Consider the following 20,962-nt stretch of genomic DNA (forward strand, 5'->3'; position numbering starts at 1 on the left):
TTCGTGTAGGTTTTAACTTGCTGTTCTTTCTCCAATTCCTTTAGGTGTGAGGTTAGCTCGTGTATTTGAGTTTTTTCCAATTTATTGTGGGATACTTGTATTGTGATGTATTTCCGTCTTAGGGCAGCTTTGCTGTATCCCAAAGATTTTGAATGGTTGTATCTTCATTTTCATTAGTTTTCATAAATCTTTTTAATTCTTCTCTAATTTCCTGGTTGACCCTTTCATCTTTTAGCAGGATGGTCTTTAACCTCCACGTGTTTGAAATCCTTCCAAACTTCTTCTTGTGGTTTAGTTCAAGTTTCAAAGCATTGTATCTGAAAATATGCAGGGGACAATCCCAATCTTTTGGTATTGGTTGAGACTTGATTTGTGACCCAGTATGTGGTCTATTCTGGAGAAAGTTCCATGTGCACTTGAGAAGAATGTGTATTCAGTTGCATTCCGATGGAAAGCTCTGGATATATATGTGAAATCTGTTTGGTCCAGTGTATCATTTAAGGCCCTTGTTTTTTTATGATGTTCTGCTTAGAAAATCTGTCATTTGCAGAAAGTGCCATGTTGAAGTCTCCAATATGTTAATATTTTAAAGTGCTTGCAAGAGGGCCTGGAACGCAGTATCCACTATATATGTTTGTTAAATACAATAAATTGCCAGCTGGAAAACTTACTGTTTGACCTTAGGCTTCAAAGTCTTCATCTGGACAATGGGTGTGACGGTATATATCCTGCAAAATTGTGGTTAAATTTTCCCTCATATATTCATGGTGAAAGTACAAATTTGAGCCAGCCTTCTGAAAAACAATTTGTCTCTATATATACAAATCTTTAATTTTCAAAATTGAACTAAAGTCAAATTTCTATAGCTCTAAAATTAATGAAAAATTTGGTGCTGGAGGATTATTTTCCCATAATTATAGTCATTGTGAATGAATTTATAATAATAGAAATATGGAAGCAATGATAGAAGAACCACTATGTAAATTATCCACTTGGTAGAATATCTTGTAGGCATTAAAAATGATAGTAATAAAGGTGATACTGTAACATGGAAAAAGTGCTTATGCTATAACCAGATAGTAAATTACATGTAAAGTTTGGTTATAATTATGTTAGAAAACTATATTTCTGTTTTTTTTAAATTATCAAAATTATAAGTGACTGAGATGACAAAATTAAACTTTACAGTCTTGGGGTGCTCAAGTGGCTCAGTTGATTAGGTGTCAGACTCTTGGTTTTGGCCCAGATCATGATCTCAGAGTCATGAGATCGAGCCCCATGTCAGGCTCCACACTCAGCTGGAGCCGGCTTTAGATTCTCTCTCCCTCTCCCTCTGTCCCTCCCCCCATTCATGCTCTCTCTTTAAAGCAAATAAATCTTTGAAAAAAAAAGTAGTTTTATTCTATTTTCTAAATTGGCTATTCTTCTATTTCTAAGGTGTTTATTTAAATAATATTCATCCCCACCCTGTCTACATAACAGGCTTAGTGTGGGGATTAAATGAGACCTGACCATTTATGGAAGTACTTTGTAAACTCTCACATAATGATCTAATGTAAACTGTTATTATTTCATAGAGAGTTATATAGAATCTGTACAGACACACATATGCACTAAATGGCACTTCCATGCAGTGCTTCCCACATATCCACATCAGGACACACACATAAAATGAAAATGCCCCTGCCCATCTAAGGGTGAGAGGACCAATATCTCTGCACACCAAATGGAATTCTCTGCTCTGTTGGCCTTATACTGTCTTTAAAAGAGGCCAAGAAATGTGGAATCAAAGATACAACACTTTGTAACCTTGGACATTTCACTTCACCTCTTATTTACTAATAGAGATAACAATATTCCTTTCCTTCCCTGCTGCAGGAGACAAAGTGAGAATGAAGTAAGATGATGGATATGAAAATGCTTTGTTTGGAAATAAAGAATATAAGGACATATGATAGATGCTATTATTCTTTCACGTTTAAACCTCAGGAAGGTGCTTCAATACTGGGGAGATTAGAATCCAGTGTGTCTTCAAATGATACACATATGCTGCTCATTTATTCTGCAAGTGCTTACTGAGTGTTCCTTGCTTGAAAATACTGTGCTAGGTACTAAGAATAAAAGTTTTCTAAGAAATAAAATGATTTTTTTCTTTGGCTGTAGCAACAAGTAACCCCCAGAGCCAGTTTTAAAACTTTTGTCAGTGATACTTTGTACTGATAATCATGCTCTTGAAAGCCCCCATGCCTGGGAAAGTCATCCAGTCAACAATAGATAGACTCCAGTAACCATGTTGCCATAGCTAAAGATGTAAGGTCCCTAAATACTTTTGCTTCTGGAGTGCACCAATGTCTGCATTCCATGTTTTCCAAAACCCTTCATAAAGTAAATAATCTGCTTTTCTCAGATAATCTACACCTTAAAAGTGAAGCACTCTCTTGCTTAAGCAGGCAATAAATTCAGCTTTTTGTTTCAGTCTTTATGTAATAGGCTTTAACAGTCCTAAAAGATGTTATATAAATGAACCAAAGATGGTTTCTGTATATGAATCCTACGTTGTTGACTTATCCATAGCAGGCTGGGATCTGCTAGCTCAGAAGCCAATACCAAACTCAAATCTTTACATATCCAATTGTGTTTTTTTAAAGATTTATTTAGTTATTTGAGAGAGAGAAAGCAGATGTGCAAGCAGCCAGAGGGCCAGAGGGAGCGGGAGAGGGAGAATCTCAAGCAGACTCCCCACTGAGCATGGAGCCCGAGGCAGGGCTCAATCCCACAACCGAACAACTGTGAAATCACAACCTGAGCCAAACCAAGAGTCAAATGCTTAACTGACTGACCTACTCAGGCACACCTTTACACATCCAATTGTTTTAAATACAGTCCAAATAGGCAGATATTTGCCATCTAGAGCCTAACTGCTTGTATACCCACAGCCACTGCTGCCCTTCAGAGCTCTCTGAGAGGATCCCCACTATACTGCTGAGCAACACTACCTAGACATGTCACCTCCTTCTCAATTCCCTTCTCCTCTAGAAGTTCTTTGCTGTTGTCCCATCTTCCTTTCCGGGGTGTGTCCCTTATAGTAGCCTTTGAAAGGTTTCATGCCAGTAAGGAGTTCTCTACACCCACCCCTTCCCTACCATGAAAACCTATCAAATTGGCAACCAAATAAATCTTATTGTGTGTTACTGCCACCTTGTGGCCATATATTTTTTCGTTGCTCCGTCTCTGTCTCTATATCCTCTCAAACTCCCTACAAAGAGGAATTAGCCTGGCTTGACCTTCTGCCCTCCAGGAGTTCTCAAATCGATGAGAGAGTTATGACAAATCCATTCAGATCAGTGGCCAGTTGATGGATATAAACTATAAGTGGCCAAATTTGGGAGGAGGGAAGAGGTCACTGTGGGCAGCTTCCTAGAAAATGTGGGAATTGAACTGAATAGTAAGACAGCTAGGCAGAGAAAAGGATATAGAAACAAAAAGATTAAACCATGAGAAAAAAAGTCGAGTCACTCATCAATGGAATTTTTAAAATTCTAAATCTTTTTCTAAAGATCTAGTAGATGTGATGAGCACTGGGTGTTCAATGCAACTGATGAATTAGTGAACTCTCGATGTGAAACTAATGATGCACTATATTTTGGCTAATTGAATTTAAATTAAAAAAAGAAACAAAGATCTAGTAGAATTTGGTTTCCTAACACATGGGAAATACTAAAAGGTAGTTTCTACTAAGTGAACGTGTATCTAAGTAGTGTTTCAAAGGCTTTTCCCCTTCCAGAGGTCACTAGAGTTTAAGAATACTACACGTGAAAATGATTGCAAGCTAAGTACTGTGTGGATCACAATACAGGACAGCTTGATGACCCACCTGTCCCTGGATCTAAATAACTCTTGAGAGAAATAACCTTTATAAACACAGAGGAAAGCTTACATCCCACCATGGCTTTCCAAACACAAAAGAAATGCTCATAAATATTCTCTGATTTCTCTCATAACAGCAGGTGCTCACAGGACAATAAAACCATCCTTCCCTCCTGTCCTCAGTCTTCCAAAGGCATCCCACTGCCCTGATCAGGTTATCCTCCTTGAAACAAAGTAACTTTTAATAAAGTGGATCGCTGGCAGGGAGAGCCTGATATGATCATACACCTGCTATAATAGGATTTAATTCTGCTTCAGATGTGCTAGTTTTAATAAAAAAGGATTGAACAAATCGAAAATAAATTACATTGAAAGGTCAGGCTTATTGCTTGTACAGTTATGTTAACTCCCCCACCGACACTTTTAGAGACTGTATTTATGAGACCTTTTGATTTGGGAAAGAGAGGTATAAAATACATCGACAATTTCCCCATTATTTGCAGCAGTATTTCATTTTCAAGTGTCAATTCCAAGCACTTAGGTATGGCATTCTTTAACAGGAGTAAATCTAAAAAGTATGAGTTGTTTACAGAATGCTATTATTCAATATATTAATAAAACAAGTTTTTCTATCCAGTGGAAAGTTTGAAAAATCCTGCCAGAGTTTATGCAGCATATAATTCACTTTAGTGCATGTGGAGCATTTATTAAGAATCCACTGGCTCCTAATTTGAATGAATATATTCTTCTGACACAGCATCTCTTCTGCCAGAAGGGAAGTCTGCTTGATTTACTAACTAGGGATACATGGACCAATGACCCACCCAAGATTACTTTCCTGATCTTTCTAATGGAATATTCTAGCAGATACAGTGAGTTCATTTCTTTGCTCAGTCTCAATTTAGTAAGTGTTACTACAAGCAATTCCAAATGTCCTTCCTTATTCCTAGGTCAGTTTCATGATCTATCCATCAAACATAACAGAATGTTGAAGGGGACTTCTATTATTGTCCCTAAATTGGTGACTATGGTACAAAGTTGAGGATAGGTAATATTAATAACAACAATGACCAATTGCAGGACATTTATTATGAGCCAGGCACCATACTAAGCACTATACAAACCTTAATCCAATTAATTCTCACAATAACCCTATAATGTAGACCCTATTATTACCCCTATTTAGAGATTAGGAAACTGAGGCAGAGAAAATTTAAGTGAGCTGGTCAGTGACAGACACAGTTTGTAACTGCAAGAGCTAGGATCTGAACTCAGGGACTCCAGCTCGGGACTTGAAGGGTCTTGTCACCTAGATTACATTCTAGTCTAAAGAGAACCACCAACAGATGGAACCAGATATTTTCCCCAGGGCTTACTGTACATACTGTGTTCTACCATCCTCAACCACCCTCCACTTCCAGTCTACTCCCCTGAGGCCTGGAGGAAGGGAGAGAGCAACTTGTTGGAGTTTTCAGTCTGTTGGAAAAAAGGAAGCATTTTTTTCTCTCCCTTCCAACAAAGCCAAGTGAAATACGGGGAGGTCCCCAAGAAAATCTTTCATAGATTTGGAGAGAATCTATAAGAAGTGTGTACTCGAATCTTGTTCCCCAGGAGGATTCTTGAAGCATGGAGACCCTGTATACTTACCCTCATATCTTTGGGTGGAACCAGGTGAGAATCCTTAAGGGAATATAATATAGCTTCTCTAAGTGCAAAGGGTGCTTGTGAATATGGAGGCTGGGGCCTGCTCTTCACCTGGAGATTTCTGAAGGCAGGCAACTTGCTAGAGTAGTCCATCCCAATAGAATGTGAAATGATTGTAGCATAATGTAACCTTGGAGGAGAACAGAATGATACTCCCACCATAGATCCAAAGTCAAAGAAAAGGACCATTGCAGTTCTGTGGCTCCAGGTAAAGGAGCATGAAGTAGGAGAGTAGGAGCCTGAGTGTTATCCAGGCAGCTTCGGGGCCAATAATCATGGCAACCCACCCGGCAAAGAGGTTAGGCACATGGACTTCTGGGAATGCCTGCAAGAGACCAGACTGTTGTTCCTTTCTGAGAGTTTTTAGTAACAGGATGCTTCAGTGAAGGTAGCTAACACTCCCATGAAAGCCATATACACTGCCTGTGTACACAGAGGGTAAACACAGCAGCAAAAATTGCCAGCAAGAGCTAGAAGCAAATCTAGCCAGGGTGAGGCGAGGGATATATCACTACCCTTACCCGACAGCTATAAAGCAATACCAGAGAAGGTAAATTACAAGCAGGAGAGGTAAGAAGAATGGAGGAGAATAATACTATGCCTCTGCATCTTCTCCTAGTTCTCTAATCCACTCATCTAGATAGCAACAGGAGAAGGAGCAATCTTTGAATCAGATATGAAATTGGAATTTTTCAAGAGACTAAATTTGACTAACCAAAAAGGACCAGAAGATTATGAATAAAAAGAACTCAACAAAGCAAAGTTGGAACCAATGTTCAGAACACGTGAGCCCTTTACCTGTTAATACCCCTAGTAACTTCATATTCCTAAGCGAGTCAGTTAAATCAGAATTCCAAACGGGGGGGTGGGAGTAGGTGCCTCTTCAGCAGGCTGTAGTCATGAGGAAATTACTCTTCAGGCCCTTGACTTCAAGGATTATAGGTCTATATATAAACATCCTGACCTTCCATGGTTCGTTTTCAGCTTGTCATTCCTGGATTTATGAGCAACAGGTGTTGTCCAGACCACCAGCCTAGGACAGAATACAGTTACACACACACACACACACACACACACACAAACAGTAACAAAATTGCTCTTCTCTGGCTCAGTTCCCACTTGCAGAGTTGGAGGAATGCTAGCCCCACTGAAATTTCTCCTGGCTCAACTTAGCTATGGTGGAGGATAGAGAAGGAAGAGTCCCTGGGGGGGTTTGCAATGTCTGCCTTAGGCCTTATAAAACCACATGGTTCCCAGAGACCAGGTCCTGGTCATTATCTCTGGGGCCTAACACACTGTCACTGTCTTTGCTGTCACAGCACTCCACCTCCATGATACCGTTAGTATTGTCACCAGTACTGCAGCAGGCCTCTTCTGTATCGACACTCCGTCTCATACAGAAATACCACACCAGAATATGCTGATACATTCCAGATACTACTTGGGAGCCCCCTCTCCCTTAGACTCTGACATTTGTCCCAAAGGAATATATGGCAAGAGCCTATATGAGTGTCAACCCACCACAATGCCCTTGATAATCCCTCTCTCCATACCTTAGTATTATCCCTAAACCAAGTTAGTAGATCCTAACTCAGCAACGAAGGTGAGCTCCTAATAATATTAGATATCTATTGTGCAAGTGCTTTATGGTCAAGCACTGTGATAATTGTATTCTCACACTGAATTCTCAAAATTACTCTACTGGACAGTTCCTGGTTAGGATTAGTTTTATGTGGATATGTAGAAATGAAAAGGAACTAATAGTGACTTAAATAGCATGGGGCATAGTTTCCTCTCATGTTCAAGTAGGACTGGTATGATAACCCCACTATGTCAGAGAAATGGATTCCTATTCTTTACTCCATTTTGTGTGTTGCTTCTATTCCCATTGTCATTTCAGTCTTGGTTGGCTGCTGGGTTTTAGTCATGACTTGATCCCATTACATCCAGCAGAAAGTAGAAAATTAATGGGAGGGGCACCTGGATGGCTCAATAGTTGAGTGTCTGTCTGCCTTTGGCTCAAGGCATAATCCGAGGGTCCTGGGATTGAGTTCCGCCTCAGGCTCCCTACAGGGAGCCTGCTTCTCCCTCTGCCTATGTCTCTGCCTCTCTCTCTCTCTCTCTCTCTCTCTCTCTCTCTCTCTCTCATAAATCAATCAATCTTTAAAAAAAAAAAGAATGGGAAAGGCATGCCCCTCCTTTTAAAAGACATTTCCTACTAGTTGCACATTCTGCTAATGCTTACAACTGATTAGCCAGAACTTAGTTACATGGTTATACCTAGCTGCAAAAGTGGCTGGGAAATGAATTCTTTTTTTTTATTTTGTTTTGTTTTGTTTTTTTAGAGAGAGAGAGAGAGAGGAGTAGACAGGGGCGGGGTGAGGGGAAACTTAAGCAGCCTCCATGCCCAGCATGGAGACCAATGTGAGGCTTGATCTCACCACACTGAGATCATGATCTGAACCAAAATCAAGAGTCTATGTATGCTCAAGTGACTCAGCCACTCAGGTGCCCCATGTAGTTCTTATTCTTGATGACTCTGTAGTCAGCTGAAGAACTGGGATTCTATTGCTGATGAAGAAAGGACAATATATTTAGGGGACATTTAGCAATCACAACCACAGGTAGGTACAAGGCTCCCACATATGATTTTGCATTTTGTGGGTTTAGAAGATTTGAGACAAAGATGGGAAATGAAATCTGGCCAGTCCCCACTAGCCAGACCAGTATCCCTAGATCAAGGTTCTATCAAACCTAAAAGAAGGGGTGCCTTTATGTATTAGGTTGAACCATATAAAATTATCATTTTCATAGACCAAAATGATAGAATACAAGTGATTTTATATGGTTCAACCTAATACAACCTTACCATTATTCTGTCTAATGGAGGAGTAGGCCCATTTATTGCCCAATGACTAAATGCTAAATGTTTAGCACCCAGCTCTCTGAGGAAAAAAAGCCTTTATTTATAATATTTGCTGATTTTCATAGTGAAAATATTCCTATTACCAATCTCAGACCTTTATCTTGACATCACTGAACACAGAGTGTAAAAGCACACTATTACAGTATTTCCACACACAAATATGAGTAAATAATCTCAAGAAAATACATAAACAAAATGTAGTAAAACAATTAGGAAGCAATGACTTTTGTGTATTTGTTTTTAATATAATTTTAATTATAAGTTTATACAATTTAATTTTTTGATAATGGCTCTGTTTAAAAATTAGCTTGCAAAATTTCCTGAAAAGTTAATAATTAGCTCTTATAAGCCAGAAGGAGCTGGCTCTAGTACACCCTTGGCTAAAGGTCATAGTCCAATTATCCAGTCATTTGACCTGCCAATCAAACTCCTCACTTTCTTCTTTAAACCAACACCTAGCTACCCACCTGTCCAGCCCTCCAGATATGTATGAGTTAACTGAATACTCAGAGCTTAGGCTACATCCTGGGATTTCTGCCCATATATCAGCACTTTTTAAACTTCTATTTATCTTTTCAGCCTATACGACCCCTTGGGGTAATAAAATTTATATGTACTCTCCACTGGGTAAAACCTGTATTTCCTTAGTTTATTTATTGTAATATGATCTCATTAGTCTTTTAACTTCAGAAAGGGCCCCAACCTGACCCTTTCTAGGATCCAACATAGACAACAGCTCCATTTTCTCTTTCTCCCCATCCTCCCACCTCCACACTTGTTAACAAAAATCTCTATCCTGTATGCCATCCTTTCTCTACATTGAGAAAGCCTAATATTCTGTCCTTTTGGTCAAATCTATCTACCCACCCATCCATACAGAAAATTTTTTTTAAGATTTTTATTTATTCATGAGAGACACAGAGAGAGAGAGAGGCAGAAACAGAGGCAGAGGGAGAGCAGGCTCCATGCAGGGAGCCCGATGTGGGACTCCATCCCGGGACTCTGGGATCACGCCCTGGGCCAAAGGCAGATGCTCAACCTCTGAGCCACCCAGGGATCCCTAGAAAATTTAATACCATAGTCTCCTTGGCTCATCTTTCTACCTTCATTATGGTTTACAGATTAAACATTTTAAAGTTCACATAAGGCTCTTCATGAAGTCCATATAAATCCCTTTTGAAGGACTTCAAATTTTGCCACTCCCTATCTTGCATTTGACATTTCAGCAACACTGAAAAGCCTGAAGTTGCTTACACTTTCCCAGGTGTTCTTTGCTTGCTGCGGCTGCTTTCCTCTCTGCCTGAAATGCCCTCTTCATCTTGACCTTATCACACACAATCATGTTCACCTGTCAAATGCTTGTTCATCTCTCTTCGCCTCCTCCATGAAGCCTTCTGTGATACCTCAAGACAGAATTCATTAATTTCTCCACTGCACAGTGTCCCTACTACTCTACTATACATAATTCTGCTGTTATGTGATAAATAGGGTTGCCAACTTTAGCAAATCAAAATATAGGACACCCAGTTGAATTTGAATTTCAGATGAATAATAAATAATTCTTGGTATAAGTATGTGCTAATTTCTAAAATTTACGTTAGAAATTATTTGTTGTTTATCTCAAATTCAAACTTAACTGGGCATGCTGTATTTAATCTAGCAACTCTAATGACATCACACTAGCATTTCTCTCTGGCAGCTCATCTATGAGTTCCTTGAGGGCAGGGATTTTGGCTTGTTCACCTATATATCCTTAGCACCATGCAGTCCTTAGCACATGTTAAGAGCTCACTAAATGTTTTTGGAACTACATTTGGGTACTAGTTTATACCATTTGAACTAGTTTATATATCACATCTTTTTGAATCTCACAAAAATCCTGTGAGGTTAAAAAAAAAAAACAGGTATTATTGTCTTCATTATATCAGTGATTAAACTGGGGGCCAGAGAGAAGTGACTTAACCCAAGACCATGCAGTGTGACCACTATAGAGCAAGAAATGAGACCAGGTTGTTCTGGGTCCCTAGTTCTTTCCACTAAACCACACTGTAGTTTTTCTGTATGTGGCCACAGATTTTATGCAACTTTGCAATTTTCAGAGCTTTAAATAAATGATCATACTTGCTTTGGTTTTAAATGATATTATACCTCCACTGGTATAGCAGTGACTTTAATATAGCTTGAGGTGCTTGAAGTTGAGCCTAGTGAATTTTTAATTAGGTATCAATCAAATGGAGGACTGGTTATAAAGCATCATTTTCCAGTAAAGTCAGCAACATGGTAAATGATTTTATTGGTAAACCATGAACTTTTTTTTACATATTTATTATTATTATGTCAATACGGGTTTCCTCTATCTGCGTATGTATAGCAGTTGACAATATCAGCCACATTATTAGTTTGGTTTCCTCTGCTTGGCTAGCTTTTCAGTTGTGGTAAGTGAAGTCTGCATTCCCTGTCTCAGCACTTTTGAAGAAGTGGCAGTTCCAGTAAAACTTATATTAACTTGCACCCAAGTAATGAAACCTCTGTTAATTGAAAATTTTCTGCACTTAGTGCTCATGGGGGAAAAAAGGCAAGCATGTGAAGATGGACTGACAAACGTTTTTCCCCCAGAAACATCTGACACAGATCTATTCAGTCCAATTTCCTGTACTACCTATTTATATCCAGAGTTCTATACAGTAATAAGTGATCACCCCCCTGGCCTTTATAAGGGGCCCAGCTTTCCATGAGGTGTTGTGGAGTTCAGAAGAGGCAGAAAGAAAATAGTATTTATTAAATGACTACTATAAACATCTCGAAAAGGTTTTCCTTTCCACAACTGGTGGTTGTGGTTGTCTCCTGGGAGGGAAAGTGAGTGACTGACAGAGGGACAGGGGAGTATGAGGCCCATTTTGCACTACATTCCCTTGTGTACATTTTGAAATTTTTACCATGTACCTGTATTACCTAATCAAAGAAATTAAACATTGTTTTAAATGCCCACCATGTTCTTTGCATGATCTAATAAATTCTCACAGTGATCTTTTAAGATAAAAATTGTTATCTCTGTCTTTATAGAGAGAAAACTGGGGCTCAGAGAATTTAGGTTACTTGCCTCAGCTCACACTAGGTAAGTGAGTGAACAAGAATCTGAACAAGGGTCTGCCTTATTCTGAAGCTATGCTAACTGTGCTGCTCCTCAAAGAAAATGAAAGCCCAGTATTTGTCTTCAATGACAATTTTGTTGGAGAAATAAGACATAAAACTCTGAAGAGTCAATTAACATATTTCGCTGATCCTAAAAAACACATTTTAAATGTTCTAAAATTAGGATCTGTCTTCTAATGAGTGGCATGTTGTAGTATATTTGGTGGTGTTTTATTTTTCCTAGTGATTCACAAGATAATGGTGTGTTTTTCCACCAATGGCATCTTGGAGCCAATGAAATATGGTTCCAAAATAATTCTGAAAAACTAGAAGTCTAAATAGGCAGCGCAAGCAGTAAGTGTTACAATTCTTAGGAAAGAGTGCCCTCTTCTGTAAAAGTTGCTCAGAAAGACTTTGTGCTGATTAGAGCCAAGCCTCAGTGGTTGGGAGTATATCTCTTACCTATTCCCACAATATTGCTGTGCAATAAATCACCTCAAAACTCAGTTGCTCAAAACAACAATCATTTATTATTGCTCTCAAGTATATAGTTTAGCTAGGAAGTTCTAATCGTCTAAGATGGATTTTTTTCACATGCCTACAGTTAACTGAAGTCAGCTGAACGGCCTTGGCTAAGCTCTTTCATGTCTAAAGATCAGCTGGCTATTGGTTGATCTAGTTTGGCCTCAACTTGAGTGAGGGATAGTTTCTCACATGCTGCCAGCAGGCTAGCCTAAGCATGTTCTCATGGATACAGCAAGGGAGCAAGAGTACAGAAGAGTGAGCAGAAAGAAATGGAAGCCTCTGCTTCCACTGTTTGTGAACATCCTGTTGGACAAATCATGATATGGCTAAGCCCAGAGTCTTGACAAAACATACTGCCTATGATGGGAGAGATGAAGAATTAGATCCATCAATCTATCACAAATAGGCTTCAGATATGTAGGTTTGGGTTACTAGCTAAGAGAGACCCTCCAGAAAGAGGAGAACCAGCCAAAAAGACTGTATGTGTGTGTCTGAGGGGGCTGTTCCATCAGCAAACACAGAACCAGGCTAGACTATATCTGTCAATTTATTTATGGACAATGTTGACAATGACAACACAAAATCATTGTTTGAAATAGGGATAGAGCCAATTATCCCATAAATTCAGCTTTCTCCAACTCTATACCCAGAATCTCCTGAGTGTCACCCATGGAATCCTAAGTCTCTAGCAAATACAGCTGGAAAACTACTGCATGGCATCCTTGGCCCCAGAAGCAGACCTAGCCTATCTTTGTTCAGCTTCCTAAAGCAAGCATAATGAATTCAGCTTGGAGTACAAGCACTCTAAGCCTGGGAAAAAGTCACCCTCCAGCTCAGCTATCTTTGTGAAGCCAAGGTGTTTTCCTTAGTGACTGGAGTACCTTTTTTCATGTTCAAACTCCTTCCAAGGCCAGAAATAGGTCCCCACCTCAGGAAATGAACTTTAGAAAGGACATACAAACAACCTCTACTAGGATTCCAATTCTCACCCTAATACTGTTTGCAAAGCTTTCTTCTCTGTGATATTGGTGGATAATTAACCACCTTTGAGCTCTGAATCATACTGAGGATATCCAAAGCACTGAGAATTTTCTTTTGAAAACAAAAAGGAAATCAATTTCAGCCAATTTAGTGTCGCTATTTTATGAAGTTAAGGTGCTCAATGTAAATTAATGTTTTTAACGTATGCCTTTGATCAATAGGTGTAATTATTGATTGGAATCACACAAAGCCAAAAGCAAACTAATCATTCCTGACATTGTAGGCTTTATACCATACAGATAAACCCCAAACACAACTGATATAATCAAAAGATTACCCCATGAGCTTGCCTAAAGTCAAGTCTAAAATTCTTACTATTTGTCACTGTCAGGGTACCCAAAGGCCTTTCCCCTCTTAAGACTCAGGATCCATTTTCAGACCCAAATCAGTTTCCTATGCTCTCACAAACACTGGCTAATAGTCATTGAACATTTATTTATGTGCCAGGCACTCAGCTAGGTACTTCACATGCATTGCCTCGCTGAATCTTTACAAAACTCTATGAAACAGGTAACAGTACCCTAATCTTAATTCTAAGGTGCCACTGGTTTTTAAGATTCACTATCAATTTAACAAATCCTAGATGAATTATACATACTAATTGTAAGATACATATCAAATACAGAGTTGTTAAAATGTTAGAATCAGGAAAATAGGTAATATACCTTTTTACATATGAGGAAACTGAAGTCTAGAGGAGTTAAATAACCCATCTAAGGTCACAGAGCTAGTAAGTGGTGACTGGAGTTCAAACCCAGATCATGGATTCCATTGCCCATAGAAGTATGATCTCTTTACTTTCTTTCTTTGGTATAGGCCCTTTGCCACAGATGGCCTCCCCTCCACAAATGCCACATTCTATTCTATTTCATAAAGTTCTGTTCACCCCCTACAGCCTGGCTGCAAGGGTGATACCAACTACCCAGTTTTTCCCTTGCAAAATACCTCAAGCAACCTGAAAGTAATGATCATATCAGGAAATAATTAATGATAGTATCACCTGGTAAAAAAAAAAGGCACAGAATTATGAATTTCAAGATGAAAGACCTAATATACGCATCAGTCTCTCCATCTGGCAACAAAACCACTGAAATATGGAGGAATCCTTGAAAGACATAAAGCAGGTAGGATAGTATTGAAGAGAGAAAGTACAGCCCACAATATAGGCAGTAAAATTCTGCTCTAGTAGATGAGAGCAGTTAAAAGGATGCTTCATGCCCTCAGGTGGTAGAAATAGAAAGAGCTTAGGGATAACTATGAGGTGACTGAGTGAGATCAAACAGAGTCTGTACATCTGTACAAATCAGTTCTGTACATCCCTCCCACCTCCTCCCTCTATAGGCCAAGTAGTAGCAATAATAGCAATAGTGTCTGCCTCCAGGTTGGAGCAGAGTCTGAGAACTTAAATTAAGGAGACAGCAATGCTTTAGGTGTTAGATTATCAGACAAATTACAGGATACCCAGTTAAATTTGAATTTTAAATGAACAATGATTTTTTTTTCTGTAACTATCTCCCATATATTGCATGGCACACACTATACTAAAAAAACATTATTTTTCTAAAAACAAAATTTAATTGAAATTAAAATGTAAAGATTTTAACATTTAAGACTTTTAACATGCAATGTATGGGGCGTACTTACACAAAAAAGGTCATTGCTTGGGATGCCTGGGTGGCTTAGCAGTTGAGCACCTGCCTTCAGCCCAGAGAGTGATCCTGGAGTCCCGGGATCAATTCCCACATCGGGCTCCCTGCATGGAGTCTGCTTCTCTCTCTGCCTATGTCTCTGCTTCTCTCTCTCTCTCTCTCTCTCTCTCTCTCTGTGTGTGTGTGTATGTGTGTCTCTCATGAAATAAATAAATAAATAAATAAATAAATAAATAAATAAATAAAAATAAATCTTCAAAACAAACAAAAAGTTCATTGCTTAACTGAAATTCAAATTTAACCAGTAATCCTTCTATTTACTAAATCTGGCAACCGTATTCGAGAGGCTAGCAACCCCTAGAGAACAACCACATCCAAAAGAATAACACCCATGTACTCTAGCCAGCAATATGTTCTACTATCCCTTAAATAGTCACAACAAACAGTAGCATATTCCATCTAGTCCCTCAAGCAGATTGCACAAACTGAGGCAAGAACCATCAAACATTTAAGGAAAACTCACGCCACTGAAAAGAAACAACAAACTCAATATATGAAAGAATTTAAATTAGAGGAAAGAAAATTAAAAGGGAAATCAGAATAAAACCTTTACATAAACTCAGTTTATTCCCTCAGAGAAATGTGGAAGGATATTACTTCCATAAAACAAAAATAAAAGATTTTGAACAAGAACTGAAGATTAGGAGCGCCTGGGTGGCTCAGTCGGTTGAGCATCTGCTTTTGGCTCAAATCATGATCCCAAGGTCCTGGGATCAGGCCCCACATCAGGCTCCCTGCTCAGCGGGGAGCCTGCTTCTCCCTCTCCCTCTGCCTGCTGCTCTGCCTATTTGTGCCCTCTCTCTCATTCACTCAACTCTCTCAAATAAATAAAATCTTTTTAAAAAACACAATTATTTTTAAAGCTAATTAGAGATCTTGAAAATTAACATGGAACTATTGAAATAAATAGCTCAATAGACAGACTAAATATCAGATTAGATTTACATGAAAAGCAAATAGGTAAACTGCAAGATTATCCAGGAGAACCCAAAGAGTTAAGGTGACAGAAACTGTGAAAGTACAAAGACACAGAGGACAGACCCAGAAGTTTTAAAGTCAGTTTAAGAGGAGTTTTGAAAAAAGACAACAGACAAAACCAAGAGGAGGCAATATTTGAATAAATAATTGCCAAAATTTTCCCACAATAAGGAATTATAATGAGTCTTTAAAAAGACCTATCAAGTGTCAAACAGGATAAACTACACGCACGCGCGCACACACACACACAGACCCTTAGACACACTGTAGTACAATTTCAGAAGCCAAATTTAAAGTGCCAACAACTACCAATGAACAGAAAGAGGAGTTAGATTATCAGAAAAGAATGACAGTTTGAAATCAGACTTCCATCTGCAACACAGGGTGCAAGAAAACAAGGAGCACTTTGTATTGCTAGTGGGAAATGCTTCTGAACCTAAAATTCTATCAATAAAGACATTTTCAGCCACAGAAAGATTCAGAAATTTTACCAACCACAAACCCATGCTGAAAGAATTACTGGTGAATGAATTACAAAAAAAGAAAATTGAATCCAGGAGGAAGTAGTGAGACTGAAACTTCAAATTATCAATATAAGAACTGGGGATAGAAAGCAGAGGGTAGGAAAAGCATGCTAAGGTTGTTAACTTCCAGGAAGATGAATTAGATGCCTACTAATTCTAATGTTAAAAATATATATATTTATATGTTAAAATTTTAAGGGTGATTAATAAACATAGAAATAAAATGTACAATTTTCTAACTTGAAAGGGGGGACAAAATAGTTCAATCCACTCAACAAAAAGCAGAAAGAGGGTTCCTGGCAGGCTCAGATGGTGGAGCATGCAACTTTTGATCTTGGGATTGTCAGGTCAAGCCCCTTCTTGGGTGTAGAGATTACTTAAAAAGTAAAATTCTTTAAAAAAAAAAGCAGAAGGAAAAAGGTTAAGAAAGTGGCAGTATGATAGGTTTATAACAGGAAATAGGAAAGGAATAACTATACACATTAGTAATCACCATAAATGTGAATGAATTAAACTTACCTATTTAAAGAGAGTAAAGGAGCACCTGAGTTGCTAAGTCGGTTAAGCCTCCAACTCTTGGTTTTGGCTGGGGTCATGACCTCAGGGTCGTAAGTTCGAGCTCCACAAGGGGCTCTGTGCTCAGCACAGAGTCTGCTTAGAGTTTCTCTCCCACTCCCTCTCCCCCTCCCTACCTGCACTCTCTCTCTCACAAATAAATCTTTTTAAAAATAATAAAATAATAAAGGCAATAAAAATGATCCAACTAGATGTTATGTTAAGAGACACACTTAAAACAAAATGACTCATGTAAATTGAAAATAAAGAGCTAGAAAAGATAGTACCAGAGAAGTGATAACAAAAGGAAAACCAGTGTGGCAGTATCAAGAGTGGACAAAATCTAAATTCAAGGCAAGAATAATTCAGAGACCAAGAAAGAAACATAATTTTGATTTTAAAAAAAAAGAACATTTGGGCAGCCTGGGGGGCTCAGCGGTTTAGCGCCACCTTCAGCCCAGGGCGTGATCCTGGAGACCCCTGATCAAGTCCCACGTTGGGCTTCCTCCATGGAGCCTGCTTCTCCCTCTGCCTGTGTTTTCTGCCTCTCTCTCTCTGTGCGTCTCTCATGAATAAATAAATAAAATATTTTTTTAAAAAAAAGAACATTCAACCAAGAACATAAAACAGTTATGAATCTTTCTGTACTTATGTACAGAAGATTAAAATATAGAAACATAAACTTATAAATGTACAATAAGACATCATGTCTTATATAAATCACAATCACAGTAAGAGGATTTAACACACTTCTCTAAAAAATTGAGATCAATAGACAAAAATTAATAAAGAAAATTTCAGCAACACAATATATAGAACTTTGTACTCAACAGAATATATCTTCTTTTAAACATACACAATTATTCACCAAAAATGGTAATTCAATTGATCATAAGAAGATAACAAATTCCAAAAACATAATATCCTACATTGCATTCACTATTCTCAATGCCATAAAATTGGTAATTGACTACAAAAAAGATAGTTATTTACACCTAGAAAAATTTAAAGAACACAATTCTAAATAACTCAGACTAAAGTATAAGTAAAACAGAAATTATAAACTATTTAAAATAGAACTAATCTCAAAATTTTAGGAATGAGTGCTCAACTTGATTAATCATTTTGGAAACACAAATAATAACAGCAATGTAATACCATTACATAATAACCAGAATGGCAAAAAAGAAAAATAGCAAGTATTAGTGAGGACACAGAGCAAATAAAAATCTCATACATCATTGAGTGTAAATACTTAGGGGAACTGGCATGAAACAACTGAGTGCATACATAACCTAAAATCCAGCAATTCCACTCTTACGTATGAACCCAACAGAAATGTATGCTTATGTTTACCTAAACATATGTACAAGACAAGTTCAAAGCAGTATTATTTGCTTTCGCTAAAAACAGGAAACAATTCAAATATCCATCAATATTAGAATGCATAAATAAATTATTGTATATTTACACAATGAAATACTACACAGCAAGGATAATGAACCATTACCCACAACAATATGGATGAATCTTATAGATATAATGTTAAGTGAAAAAATCCAGACTCAAAAGTATATATACTGTATTGTTCCATTCACATAAAGTTCAAAAGCAGGCAACAGTAATCTGTACAGCATTATAAATTAGAATAATGTTTACTCTTGGAGGTGAGGGTTGATGATGACTGAAATAGGCATGAGAGGGGGCTTCTGAGATGCTGGTCTTATCCTGTTTCCTGACCAGGGTGTTAGATAACAGGTGTGTTCAGTTTGTGAAAATTTATTGCGATATACACTTTTGATCTGAACACTTTGTTATATATATGTTATACTTCAATAAAAATTATTTTTAAAAAACCTTAAGGATGTGGCCAAATAGTACTCAAAAATAAATTTAGCCTTAATTGTGCACATTAGAAATAAAAATTGAAAATAAATGAACGGTCAACTCAACAAAAGAAAGAAAACAATAAAATAAGTTTACTGAAGGCTAAATGAAAAAATTATACAGATAAAAATATAGATTGATAAATTAAAACTCAAAACACTACATAGAAACCAAAAATGAGTACTCTGAAATAATTTATATAAGTATAAATAATATATATTATATATTAAAATTATAAATATACAAATTTAGCAAATATGATCATTTAAATAAGAGCCATAGCAAAATAAGCAATACCAGGAATACAAAAGGGGCATAACTAGAAATAAAGTAGAGACTTTAACAATTACAGGAATATCATGTACAATCTAATAACAATCAATGTGAAACCTTAAAAAAAAAGGACAACATTCAAGGAAAATACAAATTACCAAAATCAGCCAAAGAATAACAAAGAATGTTGAATAGACCAGAAAACACTTAAGAAATTTTATTAGTAGCCAAAATTTTCTAATCCCCCCAAAAAAGTCCCAGTAGTTTTACTGACATATTCTATCAAAGCTTCAAGAAAGCAATATTTACATGGAAATAAATCGGAAATGTATGGAAGTGTACAACCAAACTGATAATAAGGTTGCTTCCAGAAAAAAGGAGGTAGAAAGTATGTGTAACAAAGAGAAAATAAACAATAAATAATATTTTTATTTTTATAGAATGTATTTATGTATTACTTGTCTAATTTATAATTTCTTAAGAATTACTCTACAATTTAATGACCAAAAAAGTCTTGATTTACCTAAACTGAAGGCCTAAATGAAATGGACAACTTCTTATATAAATTACCAATACTAAAAAATAAATAAATAAATAAATAAATAAATAAATAAATTACCAATACTGACTCAAAATCCACCACTTCCTAGCTGTTTGAACTTGGTGGCAAATTATTTGATATCTCTGGGCCTTAATTTCTTCAAATAAATGGTGAATAATAATAGTACTGTACTTATAGATGTTATAAAAATTAAGATTAGAGGCGCCTGGGTGGCTCAGTCTGTTAAGCATCTGCCTTCGGCTCAGGTCATAATCTCAGGGTCCTGGGATTGAGCCTGCTTCTCCCCCTTACTCTGCCCCTCCACCCCCACCCCACTCATGTGCATGCTCTCTCTCAAAAAAAAATAAGTAAAATCTTTTTAAAAAAATAAAATTAAATGAGTTAGACAATGAAAAGTGTTTATCAGAGTGCCTGGCACATAGTAAGTGTTCAACAACTTCATTATCACCATTACTATTTATTAATAACAATATTAGGGCATTACAGAGGCTACAGAACCTCACAGGATCCATTGTCACCATCCATAGTCTGTAATTCCTGACTCCCTTCTGAGTCAATGATGACTGGGAACCCCCTTGAGATTCTGCCCTCTAGTTTCATTCCCAACTATGAGCCTTACTCTGCCTCCTCACCCACAACACTGACTTCAGTGAAAATCGCATGATGTCTCCTCTTCTGTTTGTTTCTATTTTTTAAATTATTTTGGTAAAATAGATATCAAATTTACCATTAGAATAATTTCCCACTAGAATAATTTTTAAGTACACAGCACAGTGACATTAAGTACATTCACACTGTTGTGAAACCATCTCCACCATTCAACTCCAGAATGGAGTTTTTTTTTTAATCATCCCAATCTGAAACTCTGTACTCATTAAAAAATACTTCCCCATTGTGGAGTCTCTTTTTCCTGAAATTCCTTCTTCCCTGCCTAAAAATACCAAGCCTTTGTCTCCAAAGACACCTACTATCTCTGGAGTTCTCTAGACGGGGCGGCCCCAGGTTCCCAAATCTCTAGAATGATGGTCTCCTGGCCTTTCCCCAGTCAGTTCTTCCAATGAAAGGCTGCTTTCATTGAAATATAAATATTCTTAGAGATAATGGACCATTTTAAGTCATTGCCTGTCTTACTGAGCTATTCAGAACCTGTTACGGATTGAATTATATTCTTCAAAAATTCATATGTTGAAATCTTATTTGTTGCCCACTCCCCAGTATCTCAGACTAAAACCTCATCTGGAAATAGCACTGTTGCAGATGTCATTAGTTAGATTAGGAT

At 37.5% G+C, this 20,962-nt stretch overlaps 1 protein-coding gene across 5 annotated transcripts in view; it reads right to left on the reverse strand.

Annotated features, from left to right (window-relative positions):
• The window catches only part of SMARCA1 (SNF2 related chromatin remodeling ATPase 1), a 1,054,017-nt gene that overhangs the window by 909,415 nt on the left and 123,640 nt on the right, over positions 1-20,962 (reverse strand). Inside the window, exon 26 of one of the 5 annotated variants that reach the window (XM_072743668.1) lies at positions 15,397-17,524. The exons of the other annotated variants lie outside the window; for them this stretch is intronic. The gene's annotated coding sequence lies outside the window, so the exon portion shown is untranslated. Of the gene's footprint in view, positions 1-15,396; positions 17,525-20,962 lie in introns of those variants that run through there. 5 annotated transcript variants of the gene reach the window in all.

The sequence above is a fragment of the Vulpes vulpes genome, chromosome X (genome assembly GCF_048418805.1).
Source record: "Vulpes vulpes isolate BD-2025 chromosome X, VulVul3, whole genome shotgun sequence".
NCBI lineage: Eukaryota > Metazoa > Chordata > Mammalia > Carnivora > Canidae > Vulpes > Vulpes vulpes.